The sequence below is a fragment of the Bos indicus genome, chromosome 18 (genome assembly GCF_029378745.1).
Source record: "Bos indicus isolate NIAB-ARS_2022 breed Sahiwal x Tharparkar chromosome 18, NIAB-ARS_B.indTharparkar_mat_pri_1.0, whole genome shotgun sequence".
NCBI classification, from domain to species: domain Eukaryota; kingdom Metazoa; phylum Chordata; class Mammalia; order Artiodactyla; family Bovidae; genus Bos; species Bos indicus.
Window position 1 is genome coordinate 31,395,172 of NC_091777.1, and position 7,060 is coordinate 31,402,231.

The window sequence follows — 7,060 nt, forward strand, 5'->3', positions numbered from 1 at the left end:
ACCAGGATTTTTATTAAATTTTTTTTAATTTAAATTTATTTATTTTAATTGGAGGCTAATTACTTTACAATTCCCTGAGCACAGAGTGCCCCATTTCAGCTTTCTGCCCTAGAACCCTTTTCACGGAGTGTTGAAGGTCAGCACCTGCAGCTGCTGCATACAGGATATGATATAATCCTTGTAGAGGCAGACGACAGTGCCCATGGCAAGTGCCAATTTGTTGTTGAAAGTGAAAGTGTTAGTTGCTCAGTCGTGTCCAACTCCTTGTGACCCCATGGACTGTAGCCCACCAGGCTCCTCTGTCCATGGAATTTTCCAGGCAAGAATACTAGAGTACATTGTCATTCTCTTCTCCAGGAAATCTTTCCAGCTCAGGGATCAAACTTGGGTCTCCTTCATTGCAGGCAGATTTTTTAGTGCCTGAGCCACCAGGGAAGCCAAAGACATTTTTCTATGTCTTCAGAAATAATCTCATGTTTTCCATATTAGGATCCAAGTTAAGTCTCCCATCACATCTCCCTCTGCTCTGTGAGACTCTTCCAGTGCATCAAACCAATCAAACTTCTTTCCATGATCCTCAAATTCCTTTCATAATTTCAAGTGTTTTGCAAGACATGCAGTTTCTTCTGACCCAAATGTCTTTTCCAGTTCTCTAAATAATGCTTCTTCATTCTTCAAGAATAAGCCCTTATCAAACCTGCTGCTTTAATAAGTCTTCCTCATTACTTTAGAATTATTTGGGACACTGATAAGAGAGGACTTTCCAGGTGGCTCAGTGGTAAAGAACCCACCTGCTAATGTAGGAGATGATGGAGATGTGAGTTTGACCCCTGGGTTGGAGAGATCCCTTGGAGGAGGAAGTGGCACCCCACTCGAGTATTCTTACCTGAAGAATCCCATAGGCAGAAGAACCTGGTGTGCTATAGTCCGTAGGGTCACAGAGAGTCAGACATGACTGAACAACTGAGCACACCTGCATGCAGACAGATGGCAGAGCAAATGATCAGCTAACTGAGGGCAAAGACTATATTGCTATGCGCCCTCATCTCCATTTCCTAGCACAAAGTTAGGACAAGTGGTCATTCAATCCATGGGTAGGGAATGTCTGCAGAGAGGAGAAATTGCTCCTATTTCTTTGAGGCGATGCTAATTCAAATAGCTTTGTTAGGGAGAAATCCCCTGCCTATTTAACAGTCTGACAGAATCCTGCAGCATCTGCTAGCACACTAGTTCAGAAAATCTGCCAAGACGATCCTAAAAAGCACCTCATCATTTGCAACCACTGATTCAAAGACCAGACGTGATTGTTGTGGCTTCATTTAAACCCACTGTCAATGAAGTCTTGAATGCACTCTTTTGAATTTAGGACTTTCTTGCAACCAGCCACTCTAATCATAGAAATGGTCATTTGCACTGGAGTGTCATTAACTCTATATTGTTATTGGAGTGGTACATTTAATTCAGTGTTACAGCGTTAAGCAGAATTCATCTTTTGTCACACTGCTGCCCTAATAGATATTCTTCCTGAAAAGACTACAGTGAAAAGAGTTAGGGACTTGTGAAACTATTGATCCTGAAACCTAACACCCCTGTTTCTGTTCCCCACTCTCTGACCTTCATGAATTTCCCAAGGTGCTCTGGGTCCCGTTCATGGGAAGATATTTGAACAAAGGCAGTTTTATTGTGATTAGCTCATCCCCACACAGAACACCTAAAAGGTCATTCAGTCTTTTATCTTGGAAGCAACTAACCTTCTTTGGAAGTAGATTAAATATGTCTTTTTGCTGACAATTTGTTTCAAAAATAAGAAAAGGTAGAACAATAGGTACATAATGCAGGTACATTATACATAATGCAGTACATTATGCAGTTTTTGAAAAAGAACTTTTATAAATTGGTAATTTAGAAAATCAGTAGGTTGCAGACGAGACACAGCATCCTCTGTTGAGTTTTCCGCTGCAGCAGAAGTGTCATTTGAGTACGCTCTTTAATCAAACTTTTTTACAATTTATACCCGGTCTATGCAGAATTGAGTACTTGGGCTGAGTTGATATATTCCAATGCCTCCTATTTCCATGAAATCTAAGATGCTACTTTATCAAACTCATTTTTCACAGGAGGGAGTTCAAGCAGAGAGGGGGGTGAAGCAGCACATCCAAGGTCAATGCTGAAAGTGAACACTAGAAATAGATGTTCTTATCCTTTCCTTTGGACTCCATGCTCCTGTTGCTTACAAAGAATAATACGACTAATGCCATTTTTCACCAAGCTATCTGCACACACCATTTCTTACCAGCTAGCAACCATACTTATTGTGGCCGCATAGGCAGCAAAGTGCTCTCACTCTCATGAAAGGCAAGACTCTTTCCTAGCACTAAGGAATGGATCCTAATTGATCTGAATAAGCACTGACAATTTTAGTCCCTAAATGCTGATCGTTGCTCTAGGGGTAAGCATGTAACTTCGAGATAATGAGAATTCAATATAAATGAATTAGGTGACTTCTCTTCCTGAGTTCTTAACTCTACATAGTAGCATATAGACTACATGGTAGTATTCTTAAATCTGCATGGTAGTATGAGGATGTTTAAAGCCATAGGCTTGGGGTACTTCAGTATATATATGAGCTAATATAACAAACCTGGAACCACCCACCTCCAGTCTTTTTCGTTAAAGAAGTTAATTAAAAGTCTTTATAAGGACTTCCCTGGTGGCCCAGTGAATAAGACTCCACCCTTCCAATGCAGGGGGCCCAGGTTTATTTCCTGGCCAGGGATCTAAGATCCCACATACCACAACTAGAGAAGCCTCTGTGGCAATGAAGACCCAGTGCATAAATATTATTTATTATTATTAAAAAATTAAAAAATTTTAAAACATAAAAGTTTCATAACTGAAGTCACCATATTCCCTTATATGCAGTTCAAAGCTATTCTAACAGTTAGATAAGTCAGAGTACATATCCCAAGTAGAATGGCTTTCATGCTTACATTGAAAGTGGGGTCTGGAAGGGGATAAGGATAAGTAAGACTTGAGAAAAAAGGAGTCTAAGTCCATATATCAAAGGGCAAATGATGTGGAACAGATGTCCTCCTTCAGTCACAAGTAAGAACAAGCTTGAACTGAAATGCAATAGATTCAGTGCTGATTCAGGCTAGCTGGGGGTCTGTGAGAAAATCAGACTAGGGAGACCATGAAGATATTAGACGGAACCGAACTTGTTCCAATAATTTTGTATGAACCAAAGTAAGCGGAAACAATGCTGAACTCTAGCCCCAGGAAGCTTATATATGAACTGGAATTGGCAGTCTGATCCAGCAAATAAATCTGGCCTGCTCCTTAATTTTGTGAGCAAGGTTTTATTAAAACAGACAGATACCCACTTGTTTATGAATTACATATTTTAATGGTAGAATTGGGTAGTTGAGACAGAGACTATAAGGCCCTCAGAGACCACAATATTTTCTGTCTGGCCTCTTATAGATCACATTTCCCAAACCCTAGCATTGAGTGTCCCATGAGAATTTCAGTCTGGAGACACAGAGAATCCATCAGTACATAACAGATAAAGGAAGGTAGGAAGAAAAGGACCAAGAAAAATGGAGCTTTCCGTTTGAAATATTTGAATGGAGGAAAAAATAGCTACTAACCCACAACATCACAAAAATGCTTTTTATCTATTCCAGAGATTATTAACACAATGGTAAATGCTGTGTTTGCATAACTGAATAAAGGAGAGACAAATCCACAGCTCTGCTAGTATTTTATGAAAGGGACTTTTGATGTGCTGGGCATCTGATTAACCATTGGCTCTGGTATTTAGACAGGTAGCCTACATAAATTAGTTCACATGCAGAATAGCTCAAGGTGAGAATGTACATGGATAGGGAGGCATGAGCTTTGGGTGCTGAGGTAGAGGAAAGGGAGAAAGTGGTGCTGACATACAAAACTCTAGCTTTCTATTTCATCTCATAGATTGCTTCTGGCCCCAAGTCTGATGCTTTACCATTACACATCAATATGATTACATGTACTTTGGATCTAAAATTGCATTCCCCAAACTAAGCATCATCAAAAATGCAACAAAGGAAGAGATGGCTCATGACAATCCAAATGCCTCTACACAGAAAGGAAAATAAACATTTCATTTTCCTGAAACTTGCTATGAAAGCTGAAATTCACATAATGAATTCATAAAGAGACTTTGCTATGATAGGAATAATTTGGCCCTGAAATATGAGCTGCTTTTATTCATGTAATATATGCCTGGCAGTATTGAAGGTGTTCTCCCCTTGCTTTCTGCCCAAGTTTATAATATTGCCAAGGAGTACAAAGCCTTATACATGGCTAGTGGCTGAAATGTTACCCTAAAATGTTTGATCCAGGAGACAACATCATTGCCGGTATCAGAAGATGTCTCTTTATGAGTAACTGCAGGCAGGAGTAACTGCAGGAGGAGAATCCTCACCTGCACTTATACCCACCATCAGTTAAACACAGTAATGGAGACATTGAGTTAAAATTTAAAAGGCAGGAACCCAACAAGAGCTTTGTGTTTACAGTGAAATCTTTCAAATACCGGGTAATCTTTACAAAAATGTTCTTGTGTGTCCCTCCGTCTGGACTTCCTGCTTCTCCTGTGGTTTGGATAATGCCTACTGACCTTATAAGTGCCATCCCCTTAAGTAAGTCTTTCTTCACTGACCTCTCCTAGTCCCCATGAACCCCACGCTCTTTTACCTACTGAGGGCCCCTCTACCTGGAAAAAAACACATGTTTAAACACTGGTTAATGTTCTTGTCTCTCCTGAGATGAGATACAGGTTTGGTTTTTTTTTAATGGAATTTTTTTTTCCGTACCTCTATCACCAACATCCATTGCAGTGCCTTAACTCTCTGTTGAAGAACAACTTCATACAGAACACCAAAAAAATAGCCTGATAAGCCACTTTCCTCTATTCAAGACTAATCTTTCTTTCTCTGAGATGAAAAGTGATTATGGAACTACCTTCAAAAACAGTGACTCATGTGGCTTTTTGAAACATGATCGGGGCCAATCTGGGTTCTAGTTTGAGATCTCCCAATAAATAGCTATGTTATTTTGTATGAAATCCCTTAACCTCTCTGTATTTCTTTGTTATTCTCAATTTAAAAAAGAGAGCATTAGATGGAATTGAATAATGTTTATGATGTCTTCTTATAGTCAAATTTCTCTGAAACTGTAAATGTGTATTTGTACAAAATTAGATCTTCTTCTCCTTACTCTAGAAATCATTTTTTAAATAGAGTTCCATACTTATTCTGATATCACACAGATCTATGACCTGAAATGTTAAATTATCTATTACTCCTCAGGTTATGCTAAAAGAGAAAGATTAAATTGAATGTCATTGCATTATAAACTTATGTTTTTAAGTTGAAGAGAGTAGTGCCCAAAGATATGACAATTTTATATGTTGTTCAGTTGCTCAGTCATGCCCAACTGTTTGTGGCCCCATGGACTACAGCATGCCAGGCTTCCCTGTCCTTCAGCATCTCCGGGAGCTTGCTCAAACTCACGTCCATTGGGTCGGTCATATCATCAAACCATCTCATCCTCTCTTGTCCCCTTTGCCTCCTGACTTCAATCTTTTCCAGCATCATGGTCTTTTCTAATGAGTCAGCTCTTAGCATCAGGTGGCCAAACTATTGGCACTTCAGCTTTAGCATCAGTCCTTCCAATGAATATTCAGGACTGATTTCCTTTAGGATTGACTGGTTTGATCTCCTTGCAGTCCAAGGGACTCTCAAGAGTCTTCTCCAACACCACAGTTCAAAAGCATCAATTCCTTGGTGCTCAGTTTTCTTTACATCCAACTCTCACATCCATGGGCTTCCCTGGTGGCTCAATCACTAAAGAATCTGCCTGCAGTGCAGGAGATATGGGTTTGAACCCTGGGTTAGAAAGATTCCCCTGGAGGAGGGCATGGCAAACCACTCCAGTATTCTTACCTGGAGAAGATCCATGGACAGAGGAGCATGGCCAGCTACATTCCACGGGCTCACGAAGAATCAGTCACAACTGAGCGACTAAGCACAGCACTCACATCCATGAAAGTGAAAGTGAAGTCCCTCAGTCATGTCTGACTCTTTGCGACCCCATGGACTGTAGCCTACCAGGCTTCTCCATCCATGGGATTTTCCAGGCAAGAATACTGGAGTGGGTTGCCATTTCCTTCTCCAGGAGACCTTCCCAACCCAGGGATTGAACCTGGATCTCCTGCATTGTAGGCAGACGCTTTACCGTCTGAGCCACCAGGGAAGTCCCCTCACAAAAACAAAGCTTTGACTGTTTGGACCTTTGTTGGCAAAGTAATGTCTCTGCTTTTTAAAATGCTGTCTAGGTTTGTCATACATTTTCTTCCAAGGAGCAAGCCTCTTTTAATTTCATGGCTGCAGTCACCATCTGCAGTGATTTTGGAGCTAAAGAAAATAAAGCCTGTGACTGTTTCCATTGTTTCCCCATCTATTTGCCCTGAAGAGATGGACCAAAGTGATACAATTTTATATGTATTTATATATGTGTGTATTTCAATATATACATGCATATACATACATATATACACATATATGGGGCTTCCCAGGTGTCACTAGTGGTAAAGAACCAGGCTGCCAATGCAGGAGACTTAAGAGACATGGGTTCGATCCCTGGGTCAGGAAGATCCCCTGAAGGAGGGCATGGCAACCCACTCCAATATACTTGCCTGGAGAATCCCATGGACAGAGGAGCCTGGTGAGGTACAGCCCGTGGCGTTGCAAAGGGTTGGACACGACTGAGCGACGGACACTGACTGACTGACTGATATTCAGATATACAATATAAATATGTATACCACATAGTATATATAATACTTTATAAAAGTCCTAATGCTAATTACTATGCAAAATAGGTGTTACTTGAATTATGTCCTATTAAATCTGTAAATTAGATGTAGGCTTTCATTTTCTTTTTAGAGGAAGAGATGAAAAACATAGATCTGATACACGACCACCATTAACACAATTGAATGGCCTTAATTTCT

At 40.3% G+C, this 7,060-nt stretch overlaps 1 non-coding gene across 1 annotated transcript; it reads right to left on the reverse strand.

Moving 5' to 3' along the window:
* Positions 1–6,228: 6,228 nt before the first annotated feature.
* On the reverse strand, positions 6,229–6,300 carry TRNAC-ACA (transfer RNA cysteine (anticodon ACA)). The gene has a single exon. It is a non-coding gene; the product is annotated as a tRNA-Cys (tRNA).
* Between the last annotated feature and the right edge of the window lie 760 nt (positions 6,301–7,060).